Raw genomic sequence first — 18,114 nt, 5'->3', positions numbered from 1 at the left:
CTTGCCGTATAGTCTCCCTTCCTATTCTGCCCACCAATCACCCAGACTTGTTATAGCTCTATTCATGTGTGCGAGAGAGGCAGGAGAACCTTTAAATAATGTAGAAATGATACCATTTCACTGATCTTCAGGCAGTGGTGACTTTGCCCCATCCCCTACTTCAGGAAGCCTTGTGATACTTCCTTCCAGGGGGGTTGATTCTGATTGGACAGTTCTGGCCAATGGGTTATGGCATAGCTCCCCTTTATAAGGGTGGTTCTGCCCTTGAAACTTCCTCTTTCATTTAGCACAGCATCTGTGTCACGCTGTGGTTCAGCCCAGATGGTGACTGGTCTGACGGGCCCTGGGGGAATCAGTAGCCATTTGTCTGCCTTCTCACACTTTGTACTGGTGAGGAGGAGAATTTTTAGACCTGCTCCAACATCACTTCCGTTTGGATACATTTAGCATGATGGGGACTGACCTGCCTAGGCATCGTCTGAAGATAGAATCACTTTGTCTAGAAGACACCTTAGCCACACCATCAGGCAGCACCTCAAGACAATTATGTTATGGGTGCTTAATCTCCATTTGGCATGGTCTGAAATACTCGGAAAGGGATTCTAGAAAGGGGCTGTGCATCCCAAGAAGGTGGACAGATCCATACACAAGGTCAACAAGGATAACTGATTTTGACTTGTGATGGGAGTCAAGTCCATATACTTTCTCCTTTAACTTTTTAGGAGTCCACCTTTCTACTCAGGGGTGTAGCATTTTCATTGAGGACTTCTAGTGGGGTTTGTTTGACCTTTAGTTCACTCAGTGATGTGAGAAAGCCAAGCCAACCTTGTTCCCTCTGGTGGGATGTAATAGGACTAGGGAGGGAGAATAGCTTTGAGACTCCAAGTGAGCACTCAGAAGCATCATTAGGTGAAAGATACTTGACCACCAACCCCATTGCTGACCAGCTCATAAGTGCCGCTCCGGTCATCATTACATTAAGTTAGCACTGAAAGACTACCATCAATCAAATGGGTGCTGTGCCTCAAATCAGGGAATTGGATGGTGCAGCTGCAACAATAAAACTGATAGCACATCTGCAAAGCTAAGTTGGGTCCAGTATGGTTTTAAAATGGATGGAGGACTATGTTTGATATTCCTGCAATGTAGAGAATTGGACTAGATGACTCTTGCAGTCATTTCCAACTCTACAATTCTATGTGGATATGGAGGTGTGAAAACTGGTATGCATGCTGTTAAATGCATTGACTTTAAAAGACGAAAGGAAAGGAAAACACAGTCTAGCAAGTGTTAGCTGTGACTCAATCCCATTTAAATCAATGATGTTTAAACTGTATCCTCTGGCTCTTTCTATTTCATTGAGGCTATATCACCACTAACTTGCCCTGGATTGTGCCCAAGGTTTACAAACATATTAACAATTTATTTCGTAGTGTATTGCATCAAAGGGGTTATTGATCTAGAGGTTACAAAATTCCAAGGCTAATTCAAGTTTCAAAAGTCTGTTGTGTGGTCCTTGTAAGAAAAGGAACAAAAGGAGAATTTTACACTCCAGCAGAACCTTCATTAAAGGGTACACAACAGCAGGTCAATAGATATGTGTCATTTAGAGTCAATAAGAAACTTTCAAAACTCTCATTTACCAAGAGCCTCATTTCATATGCCATGTTGCCATCCCATTGAGTGAGCTGAGATGGAAATTATGTAAAATCTCTCTATCTCTGAGGATCAATTTATGATGGAAAATGTATAAATATTACAGTCTTTGAGCAATTATGGAGCAATTATGATGTAATTCATTATAGAGTGTGTACACATGTAATAACAGTAAACATTTTTCATATTTATGCATGTTTCTATAGTTATTGAATATGACAAAACTGAATCATTTACTCCAATAATCTTTATTTCCCACCATAAATTGCTTGTACATCATCTACTTAATTCATGCAATTATTCATCATGTTCTGTTCATGGAATTTTTTTTTAAAAATGAACTGGTACTTTATGAGAACAGTTGGTACAGTCTTAGCTTTGCAGTGAGAAATGGGGGCTGGAGGCTGTTGTCCCACCATTATTTCAAATTATGTCTATTGGTATGGCTTGCATGCACTGCAGAGAATACAACTATTTATTTAAAAGAGCAGAAGTTACTCAGATTTACTACTGGTATCATGCTTCCAATGCAAAAATTGCATATTCACTGTTGTGGATGTGCCACCCAGAGAGGTTTGAGCATATGACCACCGGATTCTGAAAACAACCCTAAGCAGTTTGATTTAAAATATGACGTATAGTAAAGGCAATATTAGTAAAGTGCATATTTGTTTTTGGAGATACAGGTCCCAAATATGTGGGGAATAGAAATCTGTAGAGATTAACGTGAAGGTTTGTTGGGTATAAGCAACCTCATATGCCTCCAGTCAGCAGAGGGCAGAGAATAACAAATAGTCAGGTAAAATACATTTTGTGGTTTCCCACCAAACAACTAAGCTCCTCTGCTTCTTCCTGCTTGCTCTCCCTCTATTCTCCCTCTTTCTTGCACAAGGAAGCCATAAAATTACCTGCAGCCATGGAGTGTAGAATCTGAAGACATCCTTGTGAATATGAATTAACTAAAAGTGGAGAAGCTTTCTTCTTCTGTTTTACCAGTGGTGTTCTGGAAGACAGAAAACAGAATACCACTGTCACTTACAGGTTTCATCAAAAATCTGATAAGCATATCAAAAAAAGTTCTGAAATGCATATATAGAACATATATAAAGTTCTGAAAATGCTTTGTTTTGAAGTGTTTTTTAAATATATAAATATATAAATATATAAATTTATATAAATTTATATTTATATAAATTTATATTTATATAAATTTATATAAATATATAAATTTAAATATATAAATATATATTTAAATATATATATTGAATTTTCCATAAGGCTCACCATCAACATCTAGTGTCACATTGTATATTGCACTTAAAACACACTTAAAACATTTTATTTCCAGCTGAGTCCAAGGACAGAAGGACCAGTTCCTAACTCTGTCACTGTGACATAGTAGAGCTTCCAGCAAATGTTGAATACACACCTCTCTACCCCGGCTTTGATACATCAGGTATGTAATTTTTTTAGGACCCATCTTGTTTCTATGATTGTAAGTTGTTTGAAACTTTTAAAAATATTTTATACGAATGTTGCAACCTGCCCTGGGACCTTAGGATGAAGGGCAGGTAAGTAATAATGACAATACTACCACAAGACCTGCAGATATTATTATTATTATTATTATTATTATTATTATTATTATTATTAACAACAACAAGAAGAACATCCACAACATCAGGGATCCATTTAGCTGCTCATCTTCCAATGATATATGCCATCATTTGCCAGCAATGCTCTTACATATCCAGACAAGAGAAGCAGGGCAGTCTCTGTGCGAAAGAATACAGGGACACAAATCTGTTGCCGTCAACAGCGATACTTAAAAAAGAAAGAAAAAGCAATCCACATGGTGGGGGAGAATTTCAGCCATCAGCAACACTCTGAAACTGAATGTAGAGTTGCCATCCTGGAATTAAAGAACCTCAAAGGGAGACTGCAACATGAAATCACTGAACTGCAATACATCAAGAGGTTCAGTGCCATCACCTGAGGCTTGAATCAAGAGAAAGATTTGTGGGGTTTTTTTAAAAAAAATAATAATCTCAGTACATGATTTAATTAGCTTTCCAATACCAGGATGTCTGTGTTTATCAGTGAAAAGTCTCTATTAATAACTGAAGTATCATTTTCTGTATTTAATTTCCCCCTGACCCCAGTGTTTACAACCCACCCACCCCACAGCCATATAGAGAGCTGCAACACTTTGCACATAGATTGAAACTGGCTCTAGTCCATGAAAGATTTTGTCATAATGAACCTGTTAATACTGTCCCGGGATTCTTTCTGACAGTTACCAAGTTCCGAATCGAGTTGAGGGGTGTCCTCCTATCACAGGTTCAAATTGTTTCTCAACTCCAACCAAATTTAAAAAACGACTCGCAAGTGTGACATGAAAAGGGGAAGATGACGAAATAACATCCCCCACAGTCCTTTTTTACAGGGCTCTGAGCATGGGATTGTGACGAACCATTTCCCTTAAGGGTCTTTTTCTTTGCAATGCTGTTTAAAGGTAAAGGGTAAAGGGACCCCTGACCGTTAAGTCCAGTTGCAGACGACTCTGGGGTTGCAGCGCTTATCTCGCTCTATAGGCCGAGGGAGCCGCCGTTTGTCTGCAGTTTTTCCGGGTCATGTGGCCAGCATGACTAAGCCACTTCTGGCGAACCAGAGCAGCACACGGAAACACCGTTTACCTTCCCGCCGGAGTGGTACCTATTTATCTACTTGCACTTTGACGTGCTTTCGAACTGCTAGGTGGGCAGGAGCAGGGACCGAGCAACAGGAGCTCACCCCGTCGCAGGGATTCGAACCATCGACCTTCTGATTGGCAAGCCCTAGGCTCAGTGGTTTACTCTTGTGATAAAAAGCAGAACTTTGGTAGGATGGAAAAGCATCTCCAAAGCAGTAGTTGCTTCTGATGCCCTTTTCACAAACAGCCTTTTTCACCCTTACAAAATAAATCAGGCCTCCGAATTATCTGCCATGAGATCTCTCTTCTTGACAGTCAATTACTTATTATGTAAATGCATAGCTGATGCAGTGAAAAATGGCTGTGTGTCTTTGGGCAGAAATGTTAACCTTCTCACCTCTTGCATTATTTCCCAACAGAGCAGCAAAACATATTGTAAGAGCTGCGGCCATACATTTTTATACTGCTCATGTATGTATTTGTTATGCTAACCTCATATGATGTGCCCCATTTGAATTGTATTTTAATATACGTGAGCGCTGTGGACTTGAAAAAGAATACACTCAAGGCAAGCTTGCTGCTTGAGTTTCACCTTGACCACCTGTCCGAGTAACTCTGCCTTCCGTCTATTATTATTTCAAAATTTTGACAAGCAAGTATAGAAATGAAAAGATGAAGGCTGATGGACTCAATTTCTTTCAAGCCTACTGTCTGAGAGAGTGAAATGACAAAAGCACTCTAATAAATTGTACTTGAGATGCTCAGCTCATATACATGGGGCAGCTATTCTATGCTTCTTTACAGCTGGGCCAAAAATGGAAGGAGGGGGAATAATAATTTTCATTATTATAGTCTATCTTTTTAAAATCTAGTTTCTGGGGGGGAAATGCCTATGAGAACCCAACAACCCCCCAGGAATCTGTCTGTCTGTCTATCTATCTATCTATCTATCTATCTATCTAGGTCTGCTCTACCATGAGACAGAGTGAGGCAATTGCCTCAGACTTCTGATTTTGAGTATCACGAAAGAGCAGCAAATTGTTAGTATCTTCATCATCATCACCATCACCATCATTATCCACAAGTGGTGCTTGTAGGCTTTCTTCCTCAGGAGCCAAAATAACTTGGCCAGTCTTGAGTCCTATGCATCTTGCCTTGAAGGGTGGGGCTACATTTACTGCTCTGCTTCAGGCAGCAAAACGTGTTTCGACAGCCCTGCTGTCTTGTCTATCATTACCCACAGTTCTAACACAAGAAAAGGAAGAAGCCAACTGTTAGGAAAAACCTAAACAAAACCATTACTCACCACTGTGCCCATGAAGATGAGGCTGGATAATGAGGCAGATATAGTGCTACCTGAAGGGACCCCTCCCATCTAGGGACGATTCTTTAAGAAGTGTTGTTGCCCATTTAGGCACCAGTTCCAATACAAGAGGTTTCAGGTTTGAAGCGGTCAGCCTCCATCTTGTCGAGGGTGACACGGGATGGAGCTAGCACGTTTATTCCCAGTCTCAAATTCTAGTTACTCATTAGTAAAATACAAAAATGTGGCTACAGTTTCAAAAATGGAATATTCTTATTTTCCTGAACACTCTAAAAACTATAATGGATTAAAAAAGATCCTCTCTTTGATCACTTTGGTTTTGACTGTAACTTTGCCAACGCTCTCTAAGCCCCTTTCAGTTGTTTATTCCAGGTAGAATATATACATGAATTAGGACATTGCTTATAGTGATTGGGGATGGTGATTGCTGTGGCAATCAGAAATATTTATGCAGATGTTCTATAGCATATTTATTATTATGCATTTTCTTAAATTTATATCCCACCTTTCTTCCATCATGGAAGCCAAAAGCTGCATACACCAAAACCTTCTTAGTTTTTGCAAAGCGGTGGCCTCATGTACCTTGAGGTCATACTTTGGATCTATAGATATCTATATAATATCAGTAGTTCTTGGGAGTCCAATTCCCATCAGCCTCCACCCTCATGACCAATGCAAGAATGATGGAAGTTGATGATCTGAGGAGAAACAGGTATCCTATCCCTGCTCTATAATGCTCACTCTTTTTTAGAGTGGTATGCTAATCAAATATTTAAATAAATCAAAGTAAAGTTTGTGCTTCTGCAAAGTGTGCTGGGCTCAGTGACACACCTATCAGTGTGACACACCTGCATATGTTAAGGTTGCAAGCCCATGCACCATTACCTGGAAGAAACTTCCATGCATAGGATTGCACTTTAAGTCTTGCTAAATGCATTGGAATAATCCTTTGACCTACCTTGAGGGTGCAATTAGAAAAATAATTATAAGAGCACACTTTGAATTCACATTTTGACTTGCAATGCAAAGCAGAACTTCTTGGCACAAGTCTAAATCTCAACAGAAGTCATCTGATCACGACAAGTGAATGATGTAAATACCCACGCCCCCCTTCAGATCACCCTCTTCCTGTTCAGTTGAGAAAACAAGATCCAGAGTGTGACCTACCACGTGCATTGGGCTGGTGATATCTTGGGACAGCTCCATTGTCATCGTGGCAGCCATGAATCCCAGAGCATAGTTTGGATTATGCTATAGGATTGCTGTCTGTCAATAAAACAGCACCCTTGAGACAATTGATTAAAACACTAAATGGCAGTATGGAGTAAACAATTCGATCCCGATGCTTAAAATACTTTTTACTTTACACATATAACATTTATCTCATTTACAATGAACAACAACATAAAAAACCCGTTACTTCAAGATACATTTGCCACTTGAGTTTCAGTTGTCTTGGATGCCTAGTTGAGAAGTCAGTTGAAGTAAAACGATCTGACCTGAAATTCACCTTTGCGGGGCAAAACATGCAACCCTTATCAAAGACAAGAGATTAGTGCATCCCACACTTCTAACTGCTGGCAGGGGAATTTCAGAGAAGGAAACCAGGCTTTATTTTACTTTTAGTCTGTTTCACATTTGAAGGTTTTGCAATCTGTTCAGCCACAGATTTCATAATGTTGAACTCCAGTTAAGGCTCCTGGTTTTTACAGTTAGCTTCAGAAATCTACCCACATACCCTGACACTCAATTTCTTGCCAACTTGTCTGTTCCACAAAGCCTTCTGTCAGTTTGCAGAATCTTCTCAGGATCTAGTCATTCTGTAAGCCAGGAACAGAAGCCATAGATATGGGCATGGAGAAAGGACCTGAAGAACATACACACTATATATATTTTAGAAAGCGGAAAGCAAAATATTGCTAATACTTAAATATTTCTTATTATGCTTAGAACATGTTGCTGAACATTGATGAACCCATTGATTAAGACTCATATAATAGGATCATTCAGACATTTAGTAATCTCTCTCTCTCTCTCTCTGAAAAACTAACTTACGAGGACTGGCATTGTTTTGCAGTCATTTGAGGGGCATGCCAGGGGAATAAGGAGGCTTAGAATCCTGTGGGTCCATGGTCTCCCCCTAACATGATGCCATAATGCTGTGTTTCAGCGTCCACTTTGGGATGATGTTTCCATCTGCAGTACAGCAATGGTGGCAGAGCTTACCACCACCGCACCAAATCACTTCCACTGGTGGATTTCCACCCCTACATGCAGACCTCCCTCCCTAAGAGCTCCTTAGCCACCTGTCAGGATCTGGGCAGAGGAGGAGGAATGGTGGAGAACACCTCCCCATCCAAATCCTTCCAGGGAGGAGGAACAGGAAGGCAGTCTAGATTTACAACAGTGGTTTGTGGGGGAGGTCACAGCTCAGAGGCAGATGAGGGGGAAAATTGGGAAATAATGGGAGAGGAGGAGCAGGCAGAGCCAGAGCAGCAGTTGGCTGACCATCTCCCAGAACCCAGCGAGCCTTAAAAATAGGAGAGCAAAGAGCTCAAAGACAGAGGGCACTTAGCGGCACCCATGGAGGAGGTGATGATGATGACGAATGAGGAAGTGGGAGAGATGGGGTGTGTGGAAATTCACTCAGGACAACACCATTATCCAAGAGGCTGGGTTCTATAGCCTCTCTCTATAAAGTTTGAAATAAAAAAGGACTGTAAGAAACTTTTCCTTGTCTTTGTACTTTCCTGGGCAACCAGCCGGGAGCCGCTGACAGCACCCTGACACTTGGCCACATTTCCCAGGAGTGTAGGATTGTTCTGTTTGTAAGGTAATGTAATCAACATCTGGTACCCCATGCCATGGCATTGTCATTTCTATCTGTGCAGAGGTATGTGTGTAGAGTTTAGAAGAATTGGATTTGATATCCCGCTTTTCACTCCCCTTCAGGAGTCTCAAAGCGGCTAACATTCTCCTTTCCCTTCCTCCCCCACAACAAACACTGTGAGGTGAGTGGGGCTGAGAGACTTCAAAGAAGTGTGACTAGCCCAAGCTCACCCAGCAGCTGCATGTGGAGGAGCGGAGACACGAACCTGGTTTCCCAGATTACGAGACTACCACTCTTAACCACTACACCACACTGGCTGGACTAATGTGATAGAGATGTTACCACATTTTATTACAAAGAAGCTTAACAGTACTGAGCATTGTAGAAAAGATACCATTTCTGTTTGTTTGTGAATCTTTTCTGAGCAACTTTCCTTTTCTTAATGGCTGATCGTGGGATACATCTCTCTCACACTCTCTCCTCCAGTTTTTGTGTATACAAGGATGCTTCCGAATTTTCATAGCCAAGGAGGATTTCACAGTCAGTGAATATTGTAGTTGAATATATATTTCACATAATTTCAGAGTTAATCCAGCCAAGTGCTTTTTGAGTGAAAGCACGTTCTAGATACTCAACCAGAACATACTGCTCCCCTTCAACCTTAGTTTGCAGAGATTATGGTTCAGGATAAAAAATAACAAATAAAATAAAAATGGTTGGGGTTTCTTGTAAACACACACACACAAAAACATATTTTAAACTGTTTGCTCTCTTGGCTCTGTTCAGTCATCAGAGTACTTCTATGATGTTCAAAAGATATGTTTGGTATATACAAAATATAAATATTCACACTTTGGGCTGAAAGATTCTAAGCTATAATTTTCTGCTTCATGGCAACTAGCAGTGGCTGAATAACAGAACAAATGTTGGCTGGGAGGTGGACACCAACTTTAGCACCCCAGACCTTCTTTGCCACACACCTGCTCCTGGTGAAAGTTTGGGACTTAAAGAAGTTTCCTTTAGAGAAAGGTCGGGTAAGAGGCAACATAATAGAAGTACAGTGGTATCTTGGGTTACAAACACCTCGGGTTACAAACACTTCAGGTTACAGACTCCGCTAACCCAGAAGTAGTACCTCGGTTTAAAAACTTTACCTCAGGATGAGAACAGAAATTCTGTGGTGGCGGTGTGGTGGCAGCAGGGAGGCCCCATTAGCTAAAGTGGTACTTCAGGTTAAGAACAGTTTCACGTTAAGAACGAACCTCTGGAAATAATTAAGTTCGTAACCAGAGGTACCACTGTATTAAAAAAAATCATGAGTGGATCAAGAAAAGGTTTTCTCCCTCTCTCATAACACTTGAATTCATGGACATCCAATGAAGGTGAGTGCTGGAATCTTCAGCACAACCTGCTCTCCCAGCAGCCTGTGATGGCCACCAACTTGGATGCCTTTTAAAGAGGATTAGGACTAACAATGCTATTGGCCGCGATGGCTTCCCATGGAAGGAAATGAAATCAAATGTTAAATAACCATGCCAATGTCTGGCAGGTGGGCATTAGGCAAGTAAGATCATTGATTATTAAAGGTCCCTGTCCAGAATTTTAAGAAGCCATGATTGAGTTCTGACCCATAAAAGCAATGGTGCTATTGTGAAAATAGCTCCCATGACTTCTCTTTCAGATGACAAAATTCCTTTACAAAGATGATGTGTCTTCAAATTCCATTCCTGATGTAGAAAAATCTATTACTGTGCTGAGTGCAGTTATTTGGAACTGTGGGCACTATGACACTTTGCAGTCAAAATATTCCTACGAAAGTCCAGCAGAGAACAGCTTTCCCCCGAAAAACTTTAATTATATTTGCTGAATCTCCTTTATTCCAAATGGAGAACTGTCATTAGAGAGTCAAGGGGGAAATGCCATTCGAGCCAAAATGCTTGCAAGTATTAACTAATCCTCTCACTGATAATTATATCAGAGTAAAAGAGTGCATAATGAATAAGTGATTGATTAAAATTTAGTCTCTTCTCTTGCTTGGAGGACATTATCAAGCAGATTGTGGTTTCTTCAAGTTTAACTCATAGTTTTGAAATTATTTCAAATAAGTTTTACCAAATCATTTTACTGAGCTGCACGACACTATTAAACACAGTTTTCTGTGAGCTGTCATAATCCTTTTTTGCTGATCCAGAGCTATGTGATATTCGCTGATGTATACATCCCCATTAATTTAACAGTAGGAAGCAGACTCATGCATATAACAGAATACACATGATTTTACTTTTTTATTTTATATTTCCTCTCTGTAAATTGATGGTGATAGCATTGGTAAAGCAGGAATTTTTTATGGACTCGTTAGTTCTGTACACATTTGTGTTTCCACAATACCTCATTGTTTTTGCTCATGTGCAAATTGGCATCATGTTGGCACTGGGCAAACACCGTTTTATTTCCCCAGCTTTTTAAAGAACAAAGAAATTTTTGTTAGCTCATTTTGCTTCCCCATCTTGTTGCAATTTTGTATTTATACTGTTATTTAAATTTGATAAGTTTTATTGAAGGGCAGGATACAAGTTTATAAAGAGACAAAAGTTATCCTAGAACTTTCCCTTCATTTCTAAGAATTTTTCTGATTCAATCTTCACTGATTTTCGACTTCCTTTGGTGATGATGATGAACATTGTCCAAAGCTTGAAATATTCCAACCTCTTGACGAGGTCATTTAAGCTGCTTGAACCATTTGACCATCCAGTATCAGTGATTATCTTAATAAGTGTTCTTTTTATTATTATTTAAAATTAGAAAACCTTTGCTAAACATTTTAAGAATGAGTTTCATTCTCTCCTTTCCTTCTTTCTTAAGCCTTTGACATCTTTTTTTTCTTAAAAAAGAATAATGACTAATATGTATTTTGTTGGTAGTGGAAAACTTTGTTTTTCCTTTTGTGAAGGGAAACTACAGTATGCCTATCTAGGATTCCTTTCATCTGAATTCACAGAGCTGTCGCTGCTTCAATATTTGAATCCTTCAGTACGATGCAAAACAAAACCAAGGAGATGGTGACTCGTGGGACTGGAGCAGTTTAGCAAAAAGTGCTCTGAGTCCCATAGCTTGTGCTACAAGCCATGCTTGGCACACTAATTTTACAGCTCCATCTGCCCCTCTGCTACACAGATCACCTTCTTGGGATTCTGGGGAAATTGTGCGGAAAAGTACTGACATAAAAGCAGAATTGGTTCCCCTGATATGCCAAGGTTGGTAAGATGGAGGAAGCATGCGCATCTTATTTCATTATTCCTTCATTAGTCTTGTGGTTTTCCTTTCAGAAAGGAGTGTTAGTATACAGACACATGTTAGTATACAGACCCTGCAATAGATGTTCAAAATTTTAGAGACTGGTTGAATTTCCCTTTATTAACCTAGGGTTCCTAAGTGGGAGTCTAAGGAAACCAGGCAGTCACTATGAGGAATATATATTCCTCACTTAGATTTATCTCTCTGAAGTCTCAGGTGGATAATGCTTATTATAAAAAGTAGGGAAGGGGAGGCAGAGATTTTTCAGAGGTGAATCTGGTTGCAGGTACTTCAAATTGCTTGCTTCATAGAAAGTGAAAATTTATTTCACTGGATTGCACCTCTAAATCTTTCATGCAATCAGAATGGATATGTGTAGTGTTGAGCAGGACTGAGCACATTAGCTACATCCTTGTTCGTGTAGAAGGAAGCTACAGACTGTCTTGCATCAGCCTAAAGGGAGATCCAGCACTTGGAGTTTCTGATGATGGGGAATCTTCTGTCTTAGCAAAGTTCCTGGTCCCACGTGGAGCTGATTTGTACAGGGAGATTGGGGGTAAGGCCTTCACATGCACCTTTGCACCTTTCCCCATTTTAAGCCCCCAGGTCTAACATTTGTATTCATAGAGTTGTAATTATGAGACTTATTTATCATGAAAGAATTGCAGGAATTGTCTGCTTTCTGGTGACATTTTGTGTTGCCCATATTTATATCTGGGAAGACCTTAAAGCAATTTGTTCCTGAGTTGTGGAAGGTTCACTGTGATAAAGTCTACTATTCCTGATAAGGTACTAAGTCTGATACAGAATGTTACATGAAGTCCAGTCCATGCTTCACTGGGTGGAAAGTTGTCTTGTCAAATTTAGCAATTTCAACATTTTTTCAAGTAAGCTTTTTCCATGATATTGTCAGTGCTCTTCAGTCCCTCACTCCTGCTTCTAGCACTTTAAGGGAAGGGCTGTAGCTCAGTGATTGGGATCTGCTTTGCATGCATGACATTCAAGGTTCAATCTTCGACATCTCCAGAGAGGACTGGAAAAGAACCCTGTCTGGAGAATCACTGCCAGTTAGTGTAGACAGTACTGAGATAGATGGACCAAAGGTCTGCAGTCAGTATGTGCCTACGTTCTTCCATTCCTCTGTCTCTCACATGGCCATGCTCTCCTGCTTGCATCAAGCCACAGCTGGATATAGTTCCTTTTCTACAAGCACTTTTTCATTTGAAAGCTATACGTCAAAATCCAGCTGTGACTGCACTGAGAAATGAGTGACTTTCCATCATGTGCCACTTTTAGTAGACACTTAATCAGAAACCAGGTGACATTTCATTAAAATTAAACCTCCGTGTGTTTCCTTAGCTTTCAAGAGCTAGACAAACCTTCGGCCTCTTTCTTTTGCTATTTTTGTTTTTGCCCTTGAAACCCTGAACTCAATTTTGGAGGAATCCATTGCCTACAGAGTTTATGGCTTCCTTCCTTTATAACTCCCATTTCATATTCTTTAGCAGCTTTTGAGCTATGCCAGCATTCAGTAGAGTTTAGGGGTATCATGACATGGTGGCTCACATGGAGAGAAATTCAAAGTAGTGCCATGGTAATTCTCCCAAGTTTTCGAGCTTGCCTGATGGACGGATCTTCACTCTCCTCTCCTGTGTGCTGTACTGAGGGTTCTCCCCATCCCCTGAGCCAATTTCAGGGTGTATTTTTAATTGTTGCGAGCCACTCTAAGACCTCAGGATGAAGGGCAGGTAAGTAATCATCATCAACATCTGTTTGTCAGAATCTGCTGGGCCCAGAGATCACTGTGTGTACAAATGAGCTTAATTTAGTTCAGTTCTGTTTTGAGGGAGGAGGGGAGGAGAGATAAACATGATTTGTTTATGCTGACTTTAAGCTCAAAAATAATTTCCCCCATATGTACATTGACTGTATGATGGGATCTAGTGTCTTCATTTGATTACACTGAATTCTTTATTCTTTGTGTAAATAACTTACAATGGTAGCAGTCCATGAAGTGGGATGTTTTCAAGAACTGTTCATCCATAAATTAACCTGTCTGGCCTATGTGTTGTGGAGTAGTTTTTTTATTCCCATTTTTGCCCCTTTCCTGTGCAAGCCAAGTCATAATCATAATCTCTTTACTCTTGATCTTCTCTTTATTTCCAGTTCAGCAACATCATTTTAAAAATAATTTCTCTGTCTTTATTGATCAGTATTATGAGGCCTTTATTTATAACAGGATGGTATTGTTATTTAGTATTTCATAGTGATCAGGTGTACAAGTTTACAAAAGGTGAACTTGACAGATATAAGCAACCATGAAGCTTGTGTCAAAGCATCACTCATATAGAAAGCTGCATGTATGGTCGGGCTTCGGACATGACTTCTCATGTACCAACCAATAACCACTTCACAATTACCCACCTTCCATGAACACAGAGATTAATTCACAAAGCAATTTATTCCACACAAAAAGTTATGTTAAATGTATGCTTCATTTTAGAGGTATCTGCACTTAGAGGTGTTTTAAACCGTGCCTGTAACAACATTTGATGTGAGTTTGGAAGTGTCTTCTCAGGCAAAACGTTCAAGGAATTTTGATTGAAGTAAAAAAATGGGCAACATTGCTCAGAGGGGTTCCCTGCGCTCCCAAATTACATGTGACAGCAATATTACCACTTCTGAAATTTAAAGAGCCAATGGACTGGGGGTTGGGAGGTACTGAGCTTCCTGCCTGAGAATCTTACCCTTGCAGTCAGGCCCTTCTCTCATTTTGTCCTGCCCCCAGCAGGGTTCTGATCTTGGAAGCTAACCTAGCTGGGGGAGGGATTAAAGGTACCTGTGGTGTGGGCAAGACCATATTCAGTATTCCCTGTCCACATATCCAGTTGTCCCTTTAATCTACATGTGAATGAATAAAGACACATATTTAGATTCACAGATCTGCCTCTGTCTCCTGCTTGTCACAAAAGACTGGGTTACATGTTGACACTAAAAGACTGAACTGTGAGTTTGCATGTCTCTGTTTCAGAAATTGCATTAGCTTTGAATTCACAAGGTGGCCTTAGCCAAACCACTGTTCCTCATCTTGTGCTTCCGTCTTTGTCATATAGGCCTGATCTTGCTGACCTACCTGACTGGCTCATTGCAATGAATCCTGAGATAAAGTATGCAAAGTAATTTGAGCTGCTATATCTATACCTACACCTACACCTACACCTATCTCCTCCTCTGTTGCTTTACCCATGTAGAATTTTAGATTGTAAACTTCTCAGGACAGGGGCTTGTCCTCTGTTATTATTACTATTATTATTATTTGTGGAATTTCATGGTGTTGCCATTGACAATGCAAGTGCTACTTAATTCTAGCATCTAAAAGGGACACTGTAAGTGGCTGAATAAAATGGCAAGTGTGATTTGCACACCAATCAAATGAAATATCCATTTGAATGAGCCTTTTCAAACATTTGATCACAATCGGGCAGCATTTACAGTGGAAGGGGATGGCAGTCATTTGCCATTTGACAGGCAGAACATATTCCTTTCTCTTCCTTTTCTGCTTCGCTTGCCCTGAGGAATCAGAACATGACATTAGGTACAATTCTGTGAGCAACTCATCTGAAAGGAAGACTTGAGTGGATAAGGGAAGTCATCTGAAAGCTTTTATAGGGGTGCCATATTGCATCGTCTGCAGTGGCTCAGAGTGACTTCTTCATTCTAAAGTGTTTCCACTTTCAGTATTTCAAAAGTGTAAATTGTCCCATGTTATATATGGGGATTTCAATATATACTGTGAACGAGAGAGCATTTTAAATGTCCATTGAGTTCTCTCAGGTTTGTGCAGTTGTTCAGTGATAAGGACTGACCTTGTCTAAAAAGGAATACATAGCAGGCTGGAGTCATTTTTTATATCTTCAGTATTACCTTTTGGTCAATGAGTAGGTGTACATTTATGGTGAATTGAAAATATAAAACAGACATCCGCAACACAGCCACTGCTATATATGCACACAGTCCAACATTGGCCCAGGTTCCACGGTTCATCTGCAAGTTAATGCATAGGAATAAAATGCTGAGATTTAACTAATCTCTGTTTTGTTTGTTTGAAAAAGAAACACATGGATTGTGCCTGAGACTTTGCTAGGAATATGCTAAATTGTATCCTCCTTTTAGCACTTGGTAAGGAGCAATCCTATGGTCCCTCGTAAAATGTTGGATCTTCTTCTCCAATAGTGGAGACAAGGATCTGATGTCTGACGGAGAGGAAAAATGAAAATCAGATTTCCCCCACTCCTTGCTGCTGCATAAACCTTTGGCATCCTGGTACAACCAAATCCAGGGCCAAGATATTATTTTGGGATGTATCAGGATAGTTCAGTGTCATGCCACAGGAAAACCATTTGGGTTGCTCAACATACCCCCAAACCAGGGAAAGTTTTTAACCAGCTCTGACTGAATGCAAGCCCCTTCAGACCTTTATGTGAAGATCAATAGTAGAGGAGCAAGGCTGGCATTGTGAGGGAGGGATTTGTTTTTGTTTTTCAGGCAAAACAATGTACTTCATATTTTTTTCTGAATTTCGTGATGCAGTACTCCAACCCAACATTAAATTGCTTGCAAATGTGTGTACTGTATATTTGGCAAAATTACATACATATGTACACACAGGTCCAGCATACCAAACACAGTGCATTCCCTGGAAATCATTCATTTGGTGACAAATCAAATAATGAGTCTACAATTTTCATTATTTTCTATGGAAATATTTCTAATCCAGGATTTGTCCAATCTCTTTCCTCCCTCCCTCCATGGTTTCTTCCTGAAATGGCTGCAGTCAATCAGCAAAAGAGAGGAAAATGGGGGGGGGGGGGGACTTATCTCAGACCCTCCAAGTATCCCTATTTTCCTGATTTAGAGAAGTCATCCCAGTTTCTGATTTGATCCCTGAATGTCCTGCTTTTCCTTAGGACATCCCTATTTTCATTGGAGAAATGTTGGAAGGTATGGAGTTATCTGACCCACAAGCCTTTGAAGGCAATCCTGTATAGGGAAGGTTTTTTAATATTTAATTGTGTTTTTATATATGCTGGTAGCTGTCCAGAGTGGCTGGGGCAACCCAGTAAGACGTATGGGTTATAAAGTGTAAAATTATCATTATGGAATGGGACATCCCTATTTTCATTGGAGAAATGTTGGAAGGTATGTTATCTTCTCTCTGATTTGTCTGTCTTTCTTTCAGATTTGTCTGATCTTGCTTCCACCCCCACTCTGCCTGAAAATGGCTACTACTGACCCGCAAAGCACAAAACACAAGGAGGTAAGGAAGTCGGGTGTTCAGCTGAGTGAATCTGTGGTGAGCACAGTGAAGTTTGGGCACTATTCTTTAAGTGTGAATAAGTCAATTTTCAGAGAGCAAGCATGTGGATAGCGGGACCTGCCTGGCCATGTTACTGGGGAGTGCTTGACACTGCCCTGTTATTTTTAGAAACCAAAATATATTGTGATTTTTTAATGGATGGTGTTGTCGTATGTATGTATGTATGTATGTATGTATGTATGTATGTATTCATGTGCGATGAGCATTTATTTCACTTACATGTGCTTAAGTTTAATTATAGTGAGGTATGAAGGGATTGAAGGTACACGGGTGGTTCTGTGGTCTAAACCACTAAGCCTAGGGCTTGCTGATCAGAAGGTCAGTGGCTCGAATCCCCACGATGGGGTGAGTTCCCATTGTTCGGTCCCTGCTCCTGCCCACCTAGCAGTTCGAAAGCACGTCAAAGTGCAAGTAGATAAATAGGTTCTGCTCCAGCGGGAAGGTAAACGGCATTTCTGTGCACTGCTCTGGTTCACCAGAAGCGGCTTAGTCATGCTGGACACATGACCCAGAAGCTGTCTGCGGACAAACACCAGCTCCCTCGGCCTATAGAGCGAGATGAGCACAGTGACCCCAGAGTCGTCCACGACTGGACCTAACGGTCAGGGGTACTTTTACCTTTATGAAGGGATTATGTTGACATCTTCACAGAACAGATTGGTTTTGAGAAGTGAACTGAAGATCTTTCTTCCTATACCTGAGGGGGTAAGAAATAATACTGCCCTTGCTAGTGGATACATACTGCTCTTCCAGACCGACTTCCAAGTAACAGATTCATGGGAATAAGAAGAAGTCCTTGTGAGTTTTGCAAAGAATATAGCCGATTTGCTTAATCAGTGTTTTCATATGGGAGGACAAATTTCAGTGGCTAATTTTCCATCAAGGAGAAAGCTATAATTTTTATTGAATAGAACCATTTTTTATCTGCCACATGGTAATCC

At 40.3% G+C, this 18,114-nt stretch overlaps 1 long non-coding RNA gene across 1 annotated transcript in view; it reads left to right on the top strand.

Moving 5' to 3' along the window:
* LOC308475500 overlaps positions 1–17,113 on the top strand; it is a 61,178-nt gene extending 44,065 nt beyond the window's left edge. The window contains exons 2-3 of the long non-coding RNA XR_013985268.1: positions 3,005–3,112; positions 17,036–17,113. This is a non-coding gene — a long non-coding RNA (uncharacterized lncRNA). The remainder of the gene's footprint in view (positions 1–3,004; positions 3,113–17,035) is intronic.
* Positions 17,114–18,114: the final 1,001 nt, after the last annotated feature.

Source organism: Podarcis pityusensis (assembly GCF_964106645.2).
Source record: "Podarcis pityusensis genome assembly, chromosome: 1".
Classification (NCBI taxonomy): domain Eukaryota; kingdom Metazoa; phylum Chordata; class Lepidosauria; order Squamata; family Lacertidae; genus Podarcis; species Podarcis pityusensis.
Note: the sequence above shows the minus strand (reverse complement) of the source record. Positions and strands in the feature narration are given on the sequence as shown.